This window comes from Lithobates pipiens, unplaced genomic scaffold, assembly GCF_037356315.1.
Source record: "Lithobates pipiens isolate NorthernLeopardFrog02 unplaced genomic scaffold, aLitPip1_a1.2 Scaffold_30, whole genome shotgun sequence".
Taxonomy (NCBI): Eukaryota; Metazoa; Chordata; class Amphibia; order Anura; family Ranidae; genus Lithobates; species Lithobates pipiens.
The window spans coordinates 170327078-170349923 of record NW_027507791.1 but is presented as its reverse complement, the minus strand read 5'-3'; the positions used below and the strand labels follow the sequence as shown (position 1 = coordinate 170349923).

The window sequence follows — 22846 nt, the reverse complement described above, 5'->3', positions numbered from 1 at the left end:
ATCTCTTTGGGCACTCTCAACCCTCTTGTTAAGCGCCAAGATGGTCACCTTGGGAAACAAGCGAAAATAAACAGGTAAACGCCAACAACATAAAAAGAAGCCTACGGCACCTGGTATTCACAGATGGTCTCCCATACAGGTATTAACCAGGCCGTACACTGCTAGGCCTCTGAGATCAATGAGATTGTGCGCTTTCAGGGTGATGTGGCCATATGTGTTCTATTTAGACACTCTCAACCCTCTTGACAAATACCAAGATGGTTATCTTGGGAAACAAGTGAAAAAAAAAAGTTCAACGCCAACAACATAGACCCTGCCGGTCTCCCATCTGACCCAGACCCTGCTTAGCCTCTGAGATTGGGCGCTTTCAGGGTGATGTGACCTCAGGCGAACGCTTTGGGACATACTCAAAACTCTTGACTGATGCTGAAATGGTCACCTTGGGAAACAAGCGAAAGAAAAACAGGTCAAAGCCATTAATATAAAAAGATTCCTACGGCACCTTTAATTAGGTACTATCCAGGCCGGACCCTGCTTAGCCTCTGAGATCAGATGAGATCGGGCGCTTTCAGGGGGATGTGGAAATAGGAGATTTCTTTGGACTCTCTCAGCCCTCTTGACAAATGCCAAGATGATCACCTTGGGAAACAAGCGGAAAAAATAAACCATGTCAACGCCAACAACATAAAAAGAATCCTACGGCACCTGGTATTCCCAGTTGGTCTCCCATCCAGTTACTAATCAGGCCCGACAATGCTTAGCCTCCGAGATCGTTCGGCCAAACTGAAAAAGTTTACGAGGAGCATAATAGGTTCTATATAATAAGAACAGATGTGACATCCTCTGTGAGGAGAGCCACAATTCACCACAGGCAGGATTCCTGTGGCCAATTATAGCTCAGGGGGGTTTAGTACACACCCCACACTATATAAGGCCGCGAGCGCGGCGGCCTTGTATAGTGTGTTGCGGTGGTCAGGGAAAGAGGACTATAGGCAGGGACAGTGTCTTTACTGCTTGGGAACCTAGCACTGTTACAGTGGGTGTTATGTGCCTCCTGCACAGTACACACCTGAAGCTACCCTTTATTACTGGTGTTAAATTTCTGCAATATATGCATCTGCAGTGCAGAAGTTAGAGTCGGTGTTGTGTGCCTCCTGCACAGTATACACCTTATTGCTGGTGTTCTGTTTCTGTAATACAGGAACCTAGTACTGTTACAGTGCTAGGGTGTACAGAGAAGCTGGTATATATAGAAGACTACAGCATACAGAAGAAAGGCTAGTGAATACAGAATACAGGTTTCGTGTATGTAGATAGGCTTGAGTATACAGAGATGCTAGAGTAAACAGTGAGGCTGGGGTACACAGAGAGGCTAGTTTAAAGACAAATACAAAGATGTTAGTGTATATAGAGAGGTTAGTGTATAGAGAGAGTCGAGTGTATACAGAAAGGACAGTGCATATAGAGAAGCTAGTGTATACAGAAAGGGTATACATGAAAGCTGACATTCTATACAGAAGACTGGGTAGTGTATACAGAGAGTCTAGTGGGTACATAAGACAGGCTGGTGTATTCTAGCTAGTTTTTACAGTCTAGTGTATACAGAAGACAGGCTGTGGTATACAGAGAGTTTAGTGTATTCAGAGAGTCTAGTGTATACAGTCGGCGAGTGTATACATAAGACTGGCTAGTTTACACAGTGTTTACAGAGATGCAAGAGTGTACAGAGAAGCTGGTATATATAGAAGACTACAGCATACAGAAGAAAGGCTAGTTAATACACAATACAGAAGACTCGTGTATGTAGATAGGCTTGAGTATACAGAGATGCTAGAGTAAACAGTGAGGCTGGGGTACACAGAGAGGCTAATTTAAAGAGAGGCTAGTATATACAAAGATGTTAGTGTATATAGAGAGGTTAATGTATAGAGAGGGTCGAGAGTATACAGAAAGGACAGTGCATATAGAGAAACTAGTGTATACAGAAGACAGGCTTGGGTATACATCAAAGCTGACAGTGTATACAGAAGACTGAGTAGTGCATACAGAGAGTCTATTGGGTAAAGAAGACAGGCTGGTGTATTCTAGCTAGTTTTTACAGTCTAATGTATAAAGAAGACAGGCTGTGGTATACTGAGGGTTTAGTGTATTCAGAGAGTCTAGTGTACAGAGATGCAAGGGTGTACAGAGAAGCGAGAAGCTAGTATATATAAGGCTAGTGAATACAGGCTAGTGAATACAGAATACAGACTCGTGTAAGCAGATAGGCTTGAGTATACAGAGATGCTAGAGTAAACAATGAGGCTGGGGTACACAGAGAGGCTAATTTAAAGAGAGGCTAGTATATACAAAGATGTTAGTGTATATAGAGAGGTTAGTGTATAGAGAGAGTCGAGTGTATACAGATAGGACAGTGGATATAGAGAGACTAGTGTATACAGAAGACAGGCTTGGGTATACATGCAAGCTGACAGTGTATACAGAAGACTGGGTAGTGTATACAGAGATTCTAGTGGGTACAGAAGACAGGCTGGTGTATTCTAGCTAGTGTTTACAGTCTAGTGTATACAGAAGACAGGCTGTGGTATACAGAGGGTTTAGTGTATTACAGAGATGCAAGGGTGTACAGAGAAGCTAGTATATATAAAAGACTACAGCATACAGAAGAAAGGCTAGTGAATACAGAATAAAGGCTGGCTTCTACGGAGAGGCTACCACTACGGAGATGCAGAACACTATAGAGAACACTATATACTAGAGAGGGTATATAGAGCTATTGTATATAGAAGCCTGGTTAGTGTATACAGAGAAGCTAGTGTGTACAGAAGAAAGGCTAGACAGGCTATAAAGAGAGACAAGTTTTTACAGAAGACAGTTTGGGGTATACAGAGATGCTAGTTTATACAGAGAGACTAATGTATACAGAAGACAGGCTAGGGCATACAGAAGACAGAAGACGGGCTAGTGTATTCAGAACATAGGCTAGTGTATATCGAAGACAGGCTATTGTATGCAGAAGACCGGCTAGTGTAAACATGCTGGTGTATATAGAGAGGCTAGTGAATTTAGAGGGTAGGCTAAGTGATAACAGAAGACAATCTGGGCTATACAGAGACATCTCATCATTTCATCTAGCTCACATCTCTAATGGAGTTTGTCTCATTGCCAGGTTATGCCTTTTCATTCTTATGCTAAATATAGATCACTACACGATTTTAATCATCCACATCAAGCATGCAATAAAACTATCATACATCAAAATAAACCATGTACTCTTTTTCTCTATTTTGCATATTTGTACCGGAACTGTGAGTATGTGACAGTCCTGACACACCATCCTGACTTATTTTTCTTTATTTCTTATTAGAAATGGAGAGTACTATCTCAAAATCCGCTTAAATCTATTCACTTCCATGAGTTCTACCGCTAATTGTACCTTAATGCAAAATGTTCACAAAACCATCCATTTGCTACCAGACATGCTGCACATACTAAGAGTAATGTAACTATCGCTCTCTAACGATGTAAACAGTTTTATTGCTTTTCTGACATTGACCGAGTATCTCTGACATTAACTGAGTATCTCTCTGCACTATGATCTTAATAATAATAATAATAATAATAATAATAATAGGATTGTGTAATGCAAAGATCAACTAGTCTAATATAAGCTTTCTCATTGGTACCGGCATATCCTTTAAATTTAGACTAACGCCACTATTTCTCGGCCATTTTCAAGCTAAGCTTTCAATCTCTTACCTTTGAACTGCGATACTTCCTCCCTACAATATTAAGCCATTTAAATGTCCTATTGGTCGCCTATATTATACAACTCTCTGAAAAGCCTATATGTAGAGAATAAAACTAGTCTTACATCTTAATAAAACAGTTTTATTACTCAACCAGTATCAGCTGTCATGTACTGTATTACTTCTTTTTCTCCACCTTATCTGTCACAGTTAGAACACAGTGACAAAACATTTCTTTTTACCGCAGCAAAATGTGAGAAAAGCAGTGTAAGCCGTCTTTCTGCCTTATGCAACCATCTCTCGCTACCTCTATGCAATAGGATTCTCTTTCCAGAAAACAGTCAGTGTAAGCCGTCTTCGTGCGTAACAAAATTAATGGAACGATTTACACGTTAGAATTTGCAATCTACGTCAATTTACTATTAAATAGAGTACATTTGCATTTATCCCTTGACTTTGCAACTATCCCTTGATCCCTTTTGTGTATTCACTTTATCTCGACCTATATATGCTGCCTCAATATTTTCCTAATTTGTTTTGCTATACTTATTATTATTATATTATAGAGATTACTAACTCTAAATCTTTGTAAACCTAACCATAGTTATAATGTCTACAGCTAATTTTACGTTAAAGCAAAATTCACACAAAACCATCTTTTTAAAACCTTTTACACACTGCACATTAAGATTAATGCAACCATCTCTCGCTACCTCTATGCAATAGGATTCTCTTTCCAGTGGAAACGGAAAACAGTCAGTGTAAGCCGTCTTCGTGCGCAGCAAAATTAATGGAACGATTGACACGTTGAAATTTGCAAGCTACGTCAATTTACTGTTAAATAGAGTACCTTTGCATTTATCCCTTGACTTTGCTACTATCCCTTGATCCCTTTTGTGTATTCACTATATCTCGACCTATACATACTGCCTCAAAATGTTCCTAATTTGTTTTGCTATACTTATTATTATTATTTTATAGAGATTACTATCTCTAAATCATTGTAACAAGTTATAAAGTCTACAGCTAATTTTACGTTAAAGCAAAAGTCACACAAAACCATCTTTTTAAAACCTTTTACACACTGCACATTAAGATTAATGCAACCATCTCTCGATACCTCTATGCAATAGGATTCTCTTTCTGACTCTATTTTGTGTATTACTTCTTCTCCACATTAACTGTCACACTGATAACCATTTGTAACACATAACACTTGCAACACATAATTTAACAGCGGCAAAATGTGAGAAAAGCAGTGGGACGGTTAACTTGATTGAGAAGTGGTTGCAGTAGCAAAGCAAAGCAATACAGTTTGATTACATTAATAACACATAATGCAACTATTTTACATTCATTTTACATTCACATCATGCATACATCCTAATGTAAGCTGTCTATCACTATCAATGTTCATGGTTACTGATACATTATGCCGATGACCGGTTATCACGGAAAACAGTCAGTGTAAGCCGTCTTCGTGCGTAGCATAATTAATGGAACGATTTACACGTTGGAATTTTCAAGCTACGTCAATTTACTCTTAAATACCCTTTAGCTGCTTAGCTCACACTTTGCTGTATGTAGCCGCGTTTACATGTAAGTAACCAATGGGGATTGACATTTCATGTCCATCTCACATCTCTAATGCAATTTGTCTCTTTGCCATGTCATACTTTGCCAGTTATTATACTTTCTCACCCGATAGAAACCTAGTCGTTGCTGATATTTCATGATTACAGCAATCATCTCATCTAATTGCTATTCCGACATTTTGCCTTGGTATTACTTTGCAACGCTCTATTGAACAATGTAAAGGTAAGCTAGATATTTTGTGTATTTCCACTTAAACTCTACCTGTATATACTGTCTCAATATTATCCTTTCTAATTTTGCTAAATTAGATTATAGAGTTTGCTATGTCTAAATCCAGGTTACCTACTCACCTTTATTACGTATACTGCTAATTTTAGGATAATACAAAACCATCTTATTGCTTCTTTACACGCTGCACATGTTAAGAGTAATGCAATGCTACCGTGAACAGTTTAATTACTCGTCTCACAGTAACTGGTATCTCTCTGCTATAGGAAACTGAATTTGTACTAGAACGATCACTCATCTAATATCAGTCCACTCAGTGCTACCGGGATAACTTTTAAATTTAGAGTAATGAAATGATTTCTCAGTCATTTTGGAGCTACTGCAACTAACGCTTCCGATCGCATTTCGACTGCAATACTTAATCTCTGCTATTGCAGAATATTTAGCTGCTGACACGTAATTAACTTGATTGATAAAAACCTACACACGTTGTTGCTGTTATTTCGTGTATTTCCACTTAAACCCGTTATAGTTATTTTGCTATATTTATTACTAGTATAAACAGATTACTATCTCTAAATCCAGCTCACACTAAACCATCTAATTTCTACCTTACACGCAGCACATATTAACATATTAACATTTAGCCGGTATAGTGAAATAGTAAACGAAATGTGTAGATCACTCATCTAATATCGTCTTTTCAGTGCTACCGGAACAACTTTTAAATTTAGAGTAATGCAACGATATCTCAGTTTTATGAAGCTACTGCAACTAACGCTTTGGATCTCTTTCCTGATAAATTACGCTCTGCAATATTAAGCCATGTAAATTGTCCTATTGGTCTGCTAACAATGCTATGTATAATAATACAAATCTTTTAAAAGCAATATCGTCTCACTGCAATATTTACACTCTGCATAATATATATGAATAATGCGAATAATGCTAATAATAAAGTCGTCTAAAACTCGGCTATAAGTAGAGAATAAAACTATCTTACATCAATATAAACCATGTACTGCCAAACCAATAACGGCCAATTACTTAACGTCTATCAGTCAATGACTTAACAAAATAAACTTTAGCACTCTTTTGCTCTATTTTGAATAGTTGTAGTTCTCCACATTAACTGTCACATTGATATCACCACTGACAACACAGCACTTTTTAACAGCACCAAAATATGAAAAAAGCACTTTATATGTTTCAAAAGTAGTTGCATCCATCTCTACATACCCAGGACGTTCTTCTGTATAATCTAGCCTATCTGTATACACTAGCCTGTCTTTTGTACACATTAGCCTCTCTGTATAAACTAGCCGGTCCTCTGTATACACTAGTCCGTCTGTATACACTAGCAAGTCTGTGGAACCAAGCCTCTCTCTCTGCATACCCTAGCCTCCATCTCTTACATAAACCAGGACCTTCTTCTGTATAATCTAGCCTATCTGTATACACTAGCCTGTCTTTTGTACACATTAGCCTCTCTGTGTAAACTAGCCGGTCTACTGTATACACTAGTCCATCTGTATACACTAGCAAGTCTGCATACTCCTGCCTCTCTGTGTAACCCAGCCTCGCTCTCTCTCTCTGTATACCCTAGCCTCCATCTCTGCATACCCAGGACGTTCTTCTGTATAATCTAGCCTATCTGTATAAACTATCCTGTCTTTTGTACACATTAACCTCTCTGTATAAACTAGCCGGTCCTCTGTATACACTAGTCCGTCGGTATACACTAGCATCTCTTTATACATTAGCTCTCTGTATACCCAAGCCTCTCTGTATACACTAGTCCACCGGTATACACTAGCAAGTCTGCATACACTAGCCTCTCTTTGTAACCCAACTTCTCTCTCTGCATACCCAGGACGTTCTTCTCTATAATCTAGCCTATTTGTATACACTAGCCTGTCTTTTGTACACATTAGCCTCTCTGTATAAACTAGCCGGTCCTCTGTATACACTAGTCCATCTGTATACACTAGCAAGTATGCGTACTCTAGCGTCTCTCTCTGTATACCTTAGCCTCCATCTCTGCATACCCAGGACGTTCTTCTGTATAATCTAGCCTATCCGTATACACTAGCCATCCATCTCTGCATACCCAGGACGTTCTTCTCTATAATCTAGCCTATTTGTATACACTAGCCTGTCTTTTGTACACATTTGCCTCTCTGTATAAACTAACCGGTCTTCTGTATACACTAGTCCGCCTGTATACACTAGCAAGTATGCATACTCTAGCCTCTCTCTCTGTATACCCTAGCAAGTCTGCATACTCCTGCCTCTCTGTGTAACCCAGCCTCACTCTCTCTCTGTATACCCTAGCCTTCATCTCTGCATACCCAGGACGTTCTTTTGTATAATCTAGCCTATCTGTATAAACTAGCCTGTCTTTTGTACACATTAGCCTCTCTGTATAAACTAGCCGGTCTACTGTATACACTAGTCCATCTGTATACACTAGCAAGTCTGCATACTCCTGCCTCTCTGTGTAACACAGTCTCTCTCTCTGTATACCCTAGCCTCCATCTATGCATACCCAGGACGTTCTTCTGTATAATCTAGCCTGTGTTTTGTACACTTTGCCTCTCTGTATAAACTAGCCGGTCTTCTGCATACACGAGTCTCTCTGTATAACCTTGGATGTCTTTTGTATACACTAGCTGCTCTTTATACATTAGCTCTCTGTATACCCAAGCCTCTCTCCTCTCTGTATACAGAGGACCGACTAATGTGTACAGATAGGCTAGATTATACAGAAGAACGTCCTGGGTATGCAGAGCGCTCAGCTTCAAGGTATGGCCAACGCGAGTAATATGAGGGACACTCCTCACCCCCGCCCCCACCTACCAGATCTGACTTTCATCCCCTTGCCCTCTCTGCCCCGGTCATCTGGTGGCAGTTTTATGCACTCCCTGGCCCCCACCCATTCATAATCCTTACCGACCTTTCTTTCCGCTGCTCACAGAAACACACTGGATGACTTGTCTAATTAACCAACTTGTACAAGACACCGCTATCCTCCTGTCTGACACCGGTCCCCCTTGGAGGCTTTACCCCTCACTGTTTGGGTGGTCCCTGCCTCTCCCTGGATGCTCCACATATACCACAACGACATTGTCAGAGGGGCACCACTTGGCAGGACACGGGGCTGTCATGCCGGTGGCATCTCCCATTGGAGGAAGGGATGATGGCCCCAACCCCTTGGCAGCAGGTTCTTTCATGTACAGACCAGGGCGGCTCATCTTCCCTTCTGGAGTCTTGACCTTAGATGGGGGATTTGCACTTTGGGGGGTCTGAGTGATACCTAATGCGCTGTACTGGAAGGGCTTGACATTCCCGCATATGTGTCCTCTCCCCCTGGCTCCCACCTACTCTTTGCCGACATTGCCTTCTGCAGCTTTCGGGGACCCTGGATGACTTATTTATTGAGCCTAATGGTACGAGACACTGCTTCCCTCCAGGGTGACTCTGGACCCCCCTGGAGGATTTACCCCTTACTGTTTGGGCAGTCCCAGCCTCCCTCTGGAGATGCAGGAGAGACACTAATTGGCGGGCCCCAGGACTGCTGCTCGGGTGAAGTCTCCCATTGGATGGAGGGATGGTGGCCCCAGCCCCTGGCCTGCCGGATTTTCCATGCACCGACCAGGGCTGCTTCTCTTTCATCTTGATGTGGTGACCATGGAGGGGAGGAGTTGAAATTTATGGGGTCCGGGTGTTTGCTGGTGGGAGTGCGCTAAAGGACTTGACATTTCTGCATGTTTGTCCCCTCTCCCCTGTTTCCCCCCTCCCTTCCCCCCCTTCCCACCCTTCCCTTCCCTCCTTTCCCTCCCCCTTTCCCCCTTCCACTCCCCCTTTCCCCCCTTCCACTCCCTCTTTCCCCCCTTCCCTGCCCCTTTTCCCCCCGGGGCGTGGACGGGGGAGAGGGGGTAAGGAGAGGACAATCTGCCAAAGGGAGAAATGCATTTGTTCGGGGACTGCATGTACTTTAGGGGTATGGGACGGGGGGTGGTGGATCCCATTCTGTGATGCCTTTTCTGTTGTGACGGGCTCCCTCGTGCATGCCTACGTTTAGGGCGAGCCGAGGAGACCCCTCAGTGCTAACAGTTATATGCTCTACCTCTGTTTTGGTTATACTATTGTTTTTTGTTTCTTTAATGTTACTGATTGTCTTTTATTTGCATACCGGTATCAGACGTGACATTTACCACTGCCGGGGCTGGGGGGACTAGGATTCGGGGGCTCCCTCTCCAACCTGTCTACCCAATCACCCAAGTAGGACAGCGCGTTAAACCCAGTGTACATCTGGTAAGCGCTATAGCATAATTGTGCTGTTTTAGTATACCCTTCCTGTACTGTTGAGTGCGGACAACCCTTAATTTCCCTCTCCCCCTGGGGTTGAGGTGCCCGGCCTCTTTTTCCCTTTACCTTTCCTTGCATTTGCCCTTCCTTTCTCCCCCTTAGTTCCCGCCATGCATTACCTACCCAAAACCTACCTTGGTTCAACTTTCTTTGCTTTTCTCTGATGTCCCCCTCCCCCTCCCCGAGGAGCGATGGCAGACTCAGTCAAGGTCACCTCTCTAAACGTTAAGGGACTGAACTCCCCTGAAAAACGGTGGATCCTCCTGTGAGAACTGAACACATCCTGTACTGATGTGGCCTTTATACAAGAAACACATTTTAAAAATACTAGCCTCCCCTTTCTATGGTCGAGATCCTTCCCTAAGGTCTACCACTCTACTAACCCCTCCTCTCCATTCTGATCTCTAGCAGGCTCCCCTGGGTTCTCCAGGATTCTCTGGTGGACCCTGGGGGCCAATATCTTTTTCTTAGGGGCCACATTGGAGAGCGCCTTTTTACATTTGCCACTGTGTACGCTCCCAATGATCACCAAGACACGTTCCTCAGAACTACCCTGCACAGATTATGTGACTTTCGGGAGGGCCAATTGATATTAGGTGGGGACTTTAATGTCCCCTTTCGCCATCGGTTGACACTTCTGCCTCTTGCTCCTCGCTCCCTACCCCTCACCTAGGTCTCTATTCTGGCACCTTAATGAGAGCCTCCTCCAGATACCGGAAGTTTTAGCAGATGTGACCAGGGAATTGGACCTTTATTTCCAAGAAAACTAAAGCAGGACTGTGACCCGGGGATAATTTGGGAGGCTCACAAGTCAGTACTCCGCAGGGTACTTATCAGGCACGGGGCGCGCATCAAACGAACACGGAAGGAACAGCTTGCTAATCTGTTTCGTGAACTTGCCTCTGTGGAAGCGAAACATAAACATACCCCCTTACGGACCTTAGAGATTGAATTGGGGACACTCCATACCCATATTGCTGTCCTACTCCATTATAAAGCGAAAGCGGCACTCCAGTTTTGTCGTAAACTGACGTAGGAGTCAGAGGACAAATGCAGAAAAATCTTAGCCAGGTCGGTAAAGGAGTTGAAATCTGGCTCTTACATACCACAGTTCATAGATGAGAATGGCCAGAGGGCCTCTACCCCAACCCAAATAGTCGAAGTCTTTGAAAAATGTTACTCTGATCTCTACAACCTGCCCGATTCAGGGTCTGGACAGGACAATATAGACAGATATGTAACCGGTTCTGGTCTACCAACCCTCTCATCGGAATCACGGGAGTACTTGGAGGACCCGATCACACTGGAAGAAGTCCAGACGGCCGTGGGACCTCCGAAGGTGGGTAAGGCTCCGGGCCCTGACGGATATACCGCACAATACTTTAAGACCTTCCTCCCTATTCTCGGCCCGCGCTTGGTGAATTTATTTAATACTCTGAGCTCGAATGGGGATTTTCCTGAGGATACCCTTAGAGCCCACATCTCGTTGATACCTAAGGAGGGCAAAGACCCGGGCCTATGTGGGAGCTACAGACCCATTTCCCTCCAAAATTCGGTCCTAAAACTATTCTCTAACTCCTCGCCACGTGATTGGCACATCACTTGTAGTCCCTTATACATATTGACCAGTTAGGTTTTATTCCCACCAGGGAAGATAGGGACAACACCACTAAGGTGCTTACCCTGATCCGTAAAGCAAAGTCATCTGGGACCCCTTGTCTTTTCATGAGTACTGATGCCGAGAAGGCTTTTGATCGGGTCAAATGGACATTAATGTTCTCGGTCCTTCGCCATATAGGTCTGAGTGAACGGATGCTGGCATGGATAAGTAAGATATACTCACGTACTTACATTCCACCGGACATCGCGCGTACGTTTATGTTGAACTTCCCCCCACCCCTTGTCACTAAGATCCGCAGTTTGCTTCACGGGTGGCATTCTGGCCTCCATTCCTGGTTCAGCAGATGCAATCTCATTAAAATGAACATACTCCCTAAATTTACTTATCTTTTCCAAGCTCTCCCGATCCAGATTCCAGTCCTGTTTTTTAAGCAAGCTCAATCCTTGCTCACTCAATTTAACTGGGCCCACAAAAATCCCAGACTTAAGCGGTCACAGCTGACATTGTCTAAACAACAGGGAGGGTTGGTTCTCCCTAACTTGCGACGCTACTACCTGGCCTCCCATCTGGGGCGTGTATTGGACTGGAATCGAAACAAATTTTCTAAGCTCACTCCCGAATCCCGAATAAGAAGCGCCATGTGGTGCTATAAGTTTTTACCCACAGAATTTATGTCACATCCCACTATAGGGGCTTAGTTGAAAGTCAGTCACCTGATCGCTACCCAAAACACACTCACGTCTTTGACTTCCCCCCTATTCCCTATACGTGGCCATCCAACCTTTGAACTGGGGACCCACTTAGAAATTCCAACCTAGACAATGCGTCTAAATTCGTCATTGATGGAAAATGGCCTTCTTTCTCAATCCTAACAGATCCGACAGGGCTTTCCAACTGCCTTTTTGGAGAGCGGCGCAACGACATCATTTTCTCCATTCCATCCCCAATCCTCAAACGTTCGCCCGCCCTCAGACGGAGTTCGAGACTCTATGCAGGAGCGAAGGCCCTTTGGCCCACATTCTCTCTCAAACAGATTACCCACACTTAACCTGTCTGGCCAACTGGGAAAAGGACCTTAATTGCTAATTTTCCCCAGCACAGAGACAACGCATTATCACTTTGGCTCTCAAAATGTCGCTGTGCACGAAGATACAGGAGACGAATTTTAAACTTCTCACCAGGTGGTATTTGACACCATCAAAGCTGCAGAAATGTTTCCCCTCTTCCTCGAACATATGCTGGAGGTGTGGAGAAGAAGAGGGCACGTTGCTGCACATTTTTTGGTCCTGCCTCAGCTTGGTGGACTTCTGGACAGAGATCCGATGCATGACACAAAAATTCACAGACTTCTCCATCCAGGAAGAGGCTGCATTCTTTCTCTTGTACCATTCACAGATTCCCATTAAGAAGTACAAAAAAATCTATTTTATGGCATGTGATAAATGCGGCGAAATCCTGCATCCCTCTCTATTGGAAAAAATGTTCCCCCCCTTTCGTAAGGGGGGGAACTTTCGTAAGGGGGGGAACTGGCTTAGGAAAATAGAGAACATTAAAAAAAATGGAGGACTTCATCCTCACATCACAAGGTAAACAAGAATTTTTTAAACAAACCTGAGACATCTGGAATACCTTTATATTCTCGCTGGAAGGATGTCGCCTGCTATCGCCTTAGTGCTCTGAGCTTTCCTTGACTGGCCCCTTGGACAGTGGCTGCCATCGTGTCTTGTCCCCTCTTCTCCTTTTCTGATCTTTCAACCCTTCTCTTTTCGGCCTTCCTCCCCTATCTCTCACCCCCTCCACCCCCTCTCTCTTTTGGAAAGAGTGGAAAATTGGGAATGACGGCCCCACACCCCCCTCTGGATGGATTATGCCGGAGGGACCTGGGGTTTGTGTGACCCTGGATCTTGGTACAGTACTTTATCCGTGCCTCGAATCATTGTGATTGATGGAAGGCAGACTCACAGTTGCGAATATACCTGTATCAAGTATTGTTCAGCTGCTTTTTGCTCTGTATTTCTCTGTTGCATTATGTACTCGGGGGACCGTCTTCCCCTATTTGGAGAAAAAATTATATTTGAAAAAAAAAGAAGCCTACGACACCTGGTATTCCCAGGCGGTCTCCCATCCAGGCATTAACCAGGCCGGACCCTGCTTAGCCTCCAAGATCAGATGAGATGGAACAGATTCAGGGTGATGTGACCGTAGCCAATATCTTCAGGCACTCTCAACTCTCTTGACAAACACCAAGATGGTCACCTTGGAAACAAGTGGAAAAAAATAGGTCAATGGCCACAACATAAAAAGAAGCCTACGGCATCTGGAAATCCCAGGCGATCTCCCATCCAGGTACTAAACTGGTCCCAACCCTGCTTAGCCTCTGAGATCAGATGAGATTGGGCTCTTTCAGGGTGGTGTGGCCGTAGGAGATTTCTTCAGGCACTCTCAACCTTGACTAACGCCAATATGGTCACCTTGGGAAACAAACAAAAAAATCAAGTCAACGCCAACAACATGAGAAGAAGTCTACAGCACCTAGTATTCCCAGGTGGTCTCCCATCCAGGTATTAACAAGGCCCGACCCTGTTTAGTCTCTGAGATCAGACGAGATCTGGTGCTTTCAGGGTTATGTGGCCATAGGCGAGCTCTTCAAGCACTCTCAACCCTCTTGACAAACACCAAGATGGTCACCTTGGTAAACAAAAAAACAAGTCAACGCCAACAACATAAAAATAAGCCTCCAGCACCTAGCATTCCCAGGTGGTCTCCAATCCAGGTACTAGCAAGGCCCGACCCTGTTTAGCCTCTGAGATCAGAGGAGATCGGGCGCATTCAGGCTTATGTGCCCATAGGCAATCTCTTTGGGCACTCTCAACCCTCTTGACAAATGCCAAGATAGTCACCTTGGGAAACAAGCGGAAAAAAAACAGGTCAATGTCAACAACATAAAAAGAAGACTACGGCACCTGGTATTCCAAAGCCATCTCCCATCCAGGGACTAACTAGGCCCAACCCTTCTTAGCCTCAGAGATGAGAAGAGATAGGGCTCTTTCAGGGTGATGCTACTGTAAGCGAACTCTTTGGGCACTCTCAACCCTCTTGACAAATGCCAAGATGGTCACCTTGGGAAACAAGCGAAAAAAAACCAAAACGAATCATTACTGGCATATCCAAACCCTCGGCACACCACAAAATTGCGGCGTACGCTAACGATCTAATTTCTTTCGTCTCCAATCCACACATTTCGCTTCCCAATATACTCGCGGCTCTCCGGCGATACGGCAGCCTATCAAACTATAAAATCAATTGCACCTTTGGCTGTATTGAATATATCGGTCCCGGATGGTGAGGCCAAGAGGCTACGCTCCGCTTTTCCATTCTACTGAGCTGAAAAATCTATACGTTACCTGGGCGTTGACATCGCAGCGGATTTGGCGCAATTGTACCCGCTTAATTTTGTCCCTCTCCTGAATAGACTGAAATCTGATTCGGGAAACTGGCATGCTTTAACACTGACCTGGTTCAGGCGCTGTAATGCATTCAAAATGACGGCCCTCCCTCGGATTTTATACTTGTTCCAGACATTACCGATCCGGTTACCCCCAATTTTTTTCAGACAACTGCAGGTGCTGCTCCGGGACTTTATTTGGCCGCGCAAACCGCTCAGAGCCCGTTTGCAATTGCTTGCCAGACCAAAGGACAAGGGGGGTCTGGGTCTCCCAGATCTGAGACAATACTACAGAGTGACTCTGCTAGTGAGAGTCGTTGATTGGCATTGTAATGGCCCACACAAGCAGTGGGTGGAGATGGAGATTGAGGATGGATCCATTCCCCTATTGACCTCCCCGTGGCTCCTGTCCTCCCTACCAAAAGACCTCAGAGATCACCCCGTAGTGGGAGCTACGTTGGCTGTTGTGCGGAGGTTGTTCCGCTGCACACACATTGCTCCCTTGCCATCACCAATGACTCCGGTTATAGGTAATCCAGACTTCCCACCGGGATTTACCAACAAGAAACTGCGACAGTTGACAGTGGTGGGGAAACAGCGTCTGGGAGAGGTGTGGCCCTTGGGAGGGCTCCCGACCACGCAAACTGTCGCCAAGCTTTCTGACCCTCCGCTTGACTTGTTTAGTGCTTATCAACTTCATCACTTTCTTCTGGCCATACAAAGGGCCCCCTACACTCCTAGAGACCTGACACCCTATGAATCCATCTGTCACAAAAAGGAACCTGTGCGACACACCCTCTCCCTCCTGTACAACCTATTAAGTAGTCAGGAGGAGGAGTCGACCCCACCATTTATCCACAAATGGGAGAGGGACTTTGGCATCACATTTACCCCACAACAGATAGGCAAGATCCTGACATTAGTACATAAAGCTTCCATCGCAAACCAATATCAAGAATCAGGATACAAGATAGTCTCACGCTGGTATAGAGTCCCATACCTTCTGAATAAAATGAATAGATCGATCCCGGATGTTTGTTGGAGGTGCAATTCAGATACGGGGACCATGGGACACATTTTCTGGGCATGCCCGGCCTTGAGGAACTTTTGGGTGGAGGTGACCGAGACGATAAAAACTCTCAGAAATGTAGATATCGCAGACAACCCAGCAGCGTGCCTTCTACACTTGACCGAACAGCCTGTTCGAAAATACAAAAAAACCCTCCCTATGCAACTCCTGAACGCCGCCCGGGCCTGCATTCCCACACTGTGGAGGCAGCCTCAGCCCCCCATCCAAGGTGCTGTGGTATTCCAAAGTCAATCATATTCTCTGGATGGAAGAATTGACCGCCACCCTTCACAACACTGAAGAGGCATTTAGTGTTACATGGAGGCCCTGGAGGTATTTTTCTGGTACTTGAGACTACATTCGGGAGGTGAGCAGCGCCCCTGTCCCAGAAAAAGACTGAACATCTAACGTTTACCTACGTAGGCCATGTCTGCCCTCGGTGGCATCCCCCCCCCCTCCCTTTTTGTCTTTATTTTTCTATTTTTCCCCGCCGCCATCCCCCCCCCTCCTCTCTCTCCGTCTTTGCACTCTCTTCTTCCCCCGTCCTCCCTTTTGACTGTGCCTTGTCTCCTTACTAGCCTTTGGGACCCAGAAGAGCCCCAGGGTTCTGGACACGACCGGCTCATATTTTACTCTGGTTCACATAGGTCATGATAAGCTGGCTCGCTGTGGTCCCAGTTGCTCTCCATGATTACATTTGTCCGAACAGGGCTGCATTAGTTATACTGTACTACATGTCCGAGGTGGGGTTTCTCTCATTTCTGCATGAAACTCTAGGACTCCCCTCTGAGAACCCAGAGTTATTTGGCTGCCTATTTTTTGTTACCATGTAATTGTGACCCTGGGTCATGCTGTATGGTTGACTGTTATATTTATGTTGTTCTACTTATACTTAATAAAAGAATAAAACAAAAAAATAAAAAATAAGTCAATGCCAACAACTTAAAAAAAGCCTATGGCATCGAGAAATCCCAGGTGTTCTCCCATCCAGGTACTAACCAGGTCCCAACCCTGCTTAGCCTCTGAGATCAAATGAGATTTGGCTCTTTCAGGGTGATGCAGCCATAGTAGATTTTTTCAGGCACGCTCAACCCTCTTGACAAACGCCAAGATGGTCACCTTGGGAAACAAACAAAAAAAAACAAGTCAACGCCAACAACATAAAAAGAAGCCTACCGCACCTAGTATTTCCAGACGGTCTCCCATCCAGGTATTAACAAGGCGCAACCCTTTCTAGCCTCTGAGATCAGCGGAGATTGGGCGCTTTCAGGGTGATGTGCCCATAGGCAATCTCTTTGGGCACTCTCATCCCTCTTGAAAAATGCCAAGATAGTCACCCTGGGAAACAAGCGAAAAAAAACAGGTCAACGCCAACAACATAAAAAGAAGACTACGGCACCTAGTATTCCAAGGCCGTCTCCCATTCAAGTACTAACTAGGCCCAACCCTTCTTAGCCTCTGAGATCAGAAGAGATAGGGTGCTTTCAGGGTGATGCGGCTGTAAGCGATCTCTTTAGGCACTCTCAACCCTCTTGACAAATGCCAAGATGATCACTTTGGGAAACAAGCGAAAAAAACAGGTCAACACCAACAACATAAAAATAAGCCTGCGGCATCTGGAAAACCCAGGCGGTCTCCCATCCAGGTACAAACCAGGCCCAACCTTGCTCAGCTTCTGAGACCAAACGAGATTGGGCGCTTTCAGGGTGTTGTGCTCGTAGGCAATTTCTTTGTGCACTCTCAACCCTCTTGACACATGCCAAGATGGTCACCTTGGGAAACAAGGGAAAATAAAACAGGTCAACGCCGACAACATAATGAGAAGCCTACGGCACCTGGTATTCCCAAGCTGTCTCCCATCCAGGTACTAACCAGGCCCATCGCTGCTTAGCCTCCGAGATCAGATGAGATTGGGCTCTTTCAGGGTGATTTGGCCGTAGGCACTCTCTTTGGGCACTCTCTTTGGGCACTCTGAAGCCTCTTGACAAAGGCCAAGATGGTCACCTTGGGAAACAAGCTAAAAAAACAGGTCAAAGCCAACAACATAAAAAGAAGCCTACGGCATCTAGTATTCCCAGGCGATCTCCCAATCAAGACACTAACCAGACCAGATCCTTCTATGGCACCTGGTCTTCCCAGGCAGTCTCCCATCCAGGTACAAACCAGGCCTGACGCTGCTTAGCCTCTGAAATCAGATGAGATCGGGTGCTTTCAGGTTGATGTGGCCGTAAGCATTCTCTTCAAGACACGCCCAACCCTCTTGACAAACGCCAAGATGGTCGCCTTGAGAAACAAGCAAAAAAAACAGGTCAAAGCCAACAACATAAAAAGAAGCCTATGGGCTTAAAGCGGACCCTAAGAGATGGGACCCACTAGCTCTGTCATGGTTCGGATGCTGTAATATGAACGCAATGCCACGACTTCTGTATCTACTACAAGCCTTACCTATCAAAATATCCCAGACTTTCTTTCATGCGGTTCGCTCAACCTTTAACAAGTTCCTCTGGCGCGGAAAACATATGCGTATTGGTAGGGCAATGCTGTTGCGACCGAAATTGCGGGGAGGTATTGGCTTCCCGGACCCTGCTCTATATTACACAGCGACGCACATGACACCGGTGGTTGACTGGTGCTGGTGTTCTGCCATATACTGTCCGGCCATGATATAGTGTCTGCGCCGTACTGCGCATGCGCAGTACGGAGCAGACGAAGCTTCGGAAAATCTCCGAAGCCGAACGGCGCCTGCGCGGTGAGTGGAGGTGGTAGCCCCACCATCCAAGCGGACATAGGGTTGTGAATATTAGAGGGCCCCTCGCAGGCGAGCTTCGCTCGCCACGCTTCGGGCTCGGCCTCGCTGTGCTCGGCTCTTTTATATTCTTACTCTATGTCCACTTGGATAGTGGGGATAGAACCTGGACTCAGTGCGCAGGCGCCGTTCATGCTCGGCAATTTTCGGAATCTGTGTTGCTGTGTACTGCGCATGCGCAGCACACAGCGGACACTATCCGATGGGGGACCATATGTGATAGGACACCGGCATGGGGAACTGAAGCTATGGGTCAAGCTAGAGCAGGAGATGGTGCGGGTTCCACTGACTGGTCTGCTTTGGGCGGGGAGGCCATTGGAGCCCTGTGTGACTACTCACCCGTTAATTGGCCCCTCGCTCGCCGAGATGGATAGTTTTTTTCACCTTTCCCACCTCACTAACTTCCCTTCTCCTATGACCCCAATTATTGGACATCCTAGATTCCCTCCGGGCCTGTCTGACCAGGCCTTTACCAGGCAAGCCCCGAAAGGGCTTCTGAGAGCAGCCCTATTTCTTGGACCCACGGGCTTGATTCCCATGGGGACCATACTGCTAGAGCAAGTACCTGTTGCATTGGATAGCTGGAGAGCTAGACAGCTAATCCATTTCCTCGGATCACTACCTAACCATTCGTTCTTCTCTAGACAATTCCACCCCTTTGAGGAACTTTGCCTGGATGATGGCCCAGTTCGTGGTTTCCTCTCTAGGTCCTACCAAATCCTTACAGACGCACAATCCTCCACGGATCCACCCTTCCTAGCTAAATGGAAAAGGGACTTACAAACTACATTCTCCAAACCACAGAAGGACAGAATACTCTTTTTCGCCCATAAGTCGTCACTCTGCAGTAAATATCAGGAGATCTCATATAAGCTGATCACACGCTGGTATCGTACACCGGTGGTGTTGGCCAAAATATTCCCCGGTCAATCTGACCGCTGCTGTCGCTGCGGGCAACAGGCTGGCACCATTCTCCACATTTTCTGGGAATGCCCTAAATTACAAACATTCTGGCAGCCTGTCCTGAGACTCATCCACAAGTTCACAGACATTTCCTTAGCCAATGATCCCACAGCAGTTCTTCTCAATCTAACTCCTATGTCGAGAAAGCGTTATCATAAGTCCTTACTTAAACATCTCCTCAATGCAGCTAGGGCCTGTATCCCAAGTCAGTGGAAAGAGCAATCTGCTCCAATGGTGACCCAGTGGTTCGCAAGGGTAAATGATATTGAACGAATGGAAGACCTGACTGCCACAATGAGGGATAAAATGGAGGAGCATGGGAACAGATGGTTCTACTGGACCCAGTTTCGCTTTTCGGAAGAATACCTCCGCGAGACATAGTAAGCTCATGGTGATCGTTGGAGATCGCTGTTCCAAACGTTGGACAGCTGATGAGCTGGTGAGCCGAGGGCGTCTCTTGCTCCCTGGGAGGGGACCCCATCCTATCCACTCTACCCACGACACCCCCTTACCCCTTCTTTTCCTTTTCTGCCATTTCCTTCCCCAATCTTCTCTTTCCCCTTCTCCCTCCTTTCAGTTCTACTATTTCCCTTCTTAACTCAAAAAAGGGAAAAGAAAATGGTATGTTCCGACCCCATTTGACTACTACACAATACTCTTCCCCTATCTATGGATATCTAAACTCTTCGAGGATAGCAGGGCTAGTATCAATAATATTTTACGTGGTAGAGGATCCCAACGAGATGGAGCTTTAATCTCATCTTGATATGACCGCAAAGCTGTACACATGCTATTCTCCTTGGACTTCTTACCATTGGCTCTGATATCCATGCAATATGATCGTTTGTTTGTAACTATTTGTATCACACATTCTGTGAAGTTGCCTTTGCATTGTAATGTTGCATACTACTAAATAAAAAAAATAAAAAAAAGAAGCCTATGGCACCTGGTATTCCCAGGCGGTCTCCCATCCAGGTACTAACCAGGCCCGATACTGTTTAGCATCCGAGATCAGACGAGATTGGGTGCTTTCAGGGTGATGGGGCCGTAGATAATCTCTTCGGGCACTCTCAACCCTCTTGACATACGCCAAGATGGTCACCTTGGGAAACAAGTGAAAAAAAAAACAGGTCAAGGCCAACAACATAAAAAGAAGCCTACAGCACCTAGTATTCCCAGGTGGTCTCCAATCCAGGTACTAGCAAGGCCCAACCCTGTTTAGCTTCTGAGATCAGAGGAGATCGGGTGCTTTCAGGGTTATGTGCCCATAGGCAATCTCTTTGGGCATTCTCAACCCTCTTGACAAATGCCAAGATAGTCACCTTGAGATACAAGCGATAAAAAACAGGTCAATGTCAACAACATAAAAAGAAGAATACGGCACCTGGTATTCCAACGCCATCTCCCATCCAGGTACTAACTAGGCCCAACCCTTCTTAGCCTCAGAAAAGAGAATAGATAGGGCTCTTTCAGGGTGATGCTACTGTAAGCGATCTCTTTGGGCACTCTCAACCCTCTTGATAAATGCCAAGATGGTCACCTTGGGAAACAAGCAAAAAAAAAGAAAACGAATCAACGCCAACAACATAAAAAGAAGCCTACAATAACTGGTAATCCCAGGTGGTCTCCCATCCAGGTACTAACCAGGCCCGACTCTTCTTAGCCTCCAAGATCAGACGAGATTGGGTGCTTTCAGAGTGATGTGGCCATAGGCAATCTCTTCAGGCACTCTCAACCCTCTTGACAAACACCAAGATGGTGGCTTTGGGAAATAAGCGAAAAAAAAACAGGTCAACGCCAACAACATAAAAAAAAGTCTACGACACCTGGTATTCCCAGGCGGTCTCCCATCCAGGTACTAACAAGGCCCGACTCGATTAGCCTCCAACATCAAACGAGATCGGGTGCTTTCAGGGTGATGTGCCCGTAGGCAATCTCTTCAGGCACTTTCAACCCTCTTGACAAACGCCAAGATGGTCACCTTGGGAAACAAGCAAAAAAATAAAAATAAGTCGGAAGCTAGAGACAATACGGCCCGAGTCCTCAATTTAATCCATGCGGCGCATGTACAGGGAAGGCCCTTGCTTATGTTGTCAACGGATGCGGAGAAGGCCTTTGACAAGGTGGCCTGGCACTTTTTGCAGGCCACCCTGCAACATATAGGTCTTGGCCCCAACATGATGAGCTGGGTAATGTCGCTTTACTCCACGCCATCGGCAGCGGTACGGGTGACCGAGTGGTGCTCGGACTCTTTCCCCATCACTAATGGGACGAGGCAAGGGTGCTCTCTGTCTCCCCTAATTTTAATTCTGACACTGGAACCACTTATGTGTCACGTTCGGAATGACCCGAATATTACTGGCATATCCAAACCCTCGGCACACCACAAAATTGCGGCGTACGCTGACGATCTAATTTTTTCCGTCTCCAATCCACACATTTTGCTTCCCAAAATACTTGCGTCTCTACAGCGACACGGCAGCCTATCAAACTATAAAAACAATTGCGCCAAGTCGGCTGTATTGAATATATCGGTCCCGGATGGTGAGGCCAAGAGGCTCCGCTCCTCTTTTCCATTCTACTGGGCTGAAAAATCTATACGTTAACTGGGCGTTGACATTGCAGCCGATTTATCGCAATTGTACCTGCTTAATTTTGTCCCTCTCCTGGATAGACTGAAATCTAATTTGGGAAACTGGCATGCTTTAACACTGACCTGGTTTGGGCGCTGTAATGCATTCAAAATGATGGCCCTCCCTCGGATCTTATACATGTTCCAGACATTACCGATCCGGTTACCCCCAATTTTTTTCAGACAACTGCAGGTGCTGCTCCGGGACTTTATTTGGGAGCGCAAACCGCCCAGAGCCCGTTTGCAATTGCTTGCCAGACCAAAGGACAAGGGGGGTCTGGGTCTCCCAGATCTCAGACAATACTACAGAGTGACTCTGCTAGCGAGAGTCGTTGATTGGCATTGTAATGGCCCACACAAGCAGTG

General features: G+C 45.5%; 6 pseudogenes; all 6 read right to left on the bottom strand.

The window, feature by feature from the left end:
• Positions 1-13870: 13870 nt before the first annotated feature.
• LOC143949639 (5S ribosomal RNA) lies at positions 13871-13990 on the bottom strand (annotated as a pseudogene).
• Positions 13991-14085: 95 nt separating this feature from the next.
• LOC143948958 (5S ribosomal RNA) lies at positions 14086-14204 on the bottom strand (annotated as a pseudogene).
• A 3698-nt stretch (positions 14205-17902) lies between these two features.
• LOC143947246 (5S ribosomal RNA) lies at positions 17903-18021 on the bottom strand (annotated as a pseudogene).
• A 2761-nt stretch (positions 18022-20782) lies between these two features.
• LOC143948210 (5S ribosomal RNA) lies at positions 20783-20901 on the bottom strand (annotated as a pseudogene).
• A 101-nt stretch (positions 20902-21002) lies between these two features.
• LOC143948406 (5S ribosomal RNA) lies at positions 21003-21121 on the bottom strand (annotated as a pseudogene).
• A 322-nt stretch (positions 21122-21443) lies between these two features.
• Positions 21444-21562, bottom strand: LOC143947928 (5S ribosomal RNA; annotated as a pseudogene).
• Between the last annotated feature and the right edge of the window lie 1284 nt (positions 21563-22846).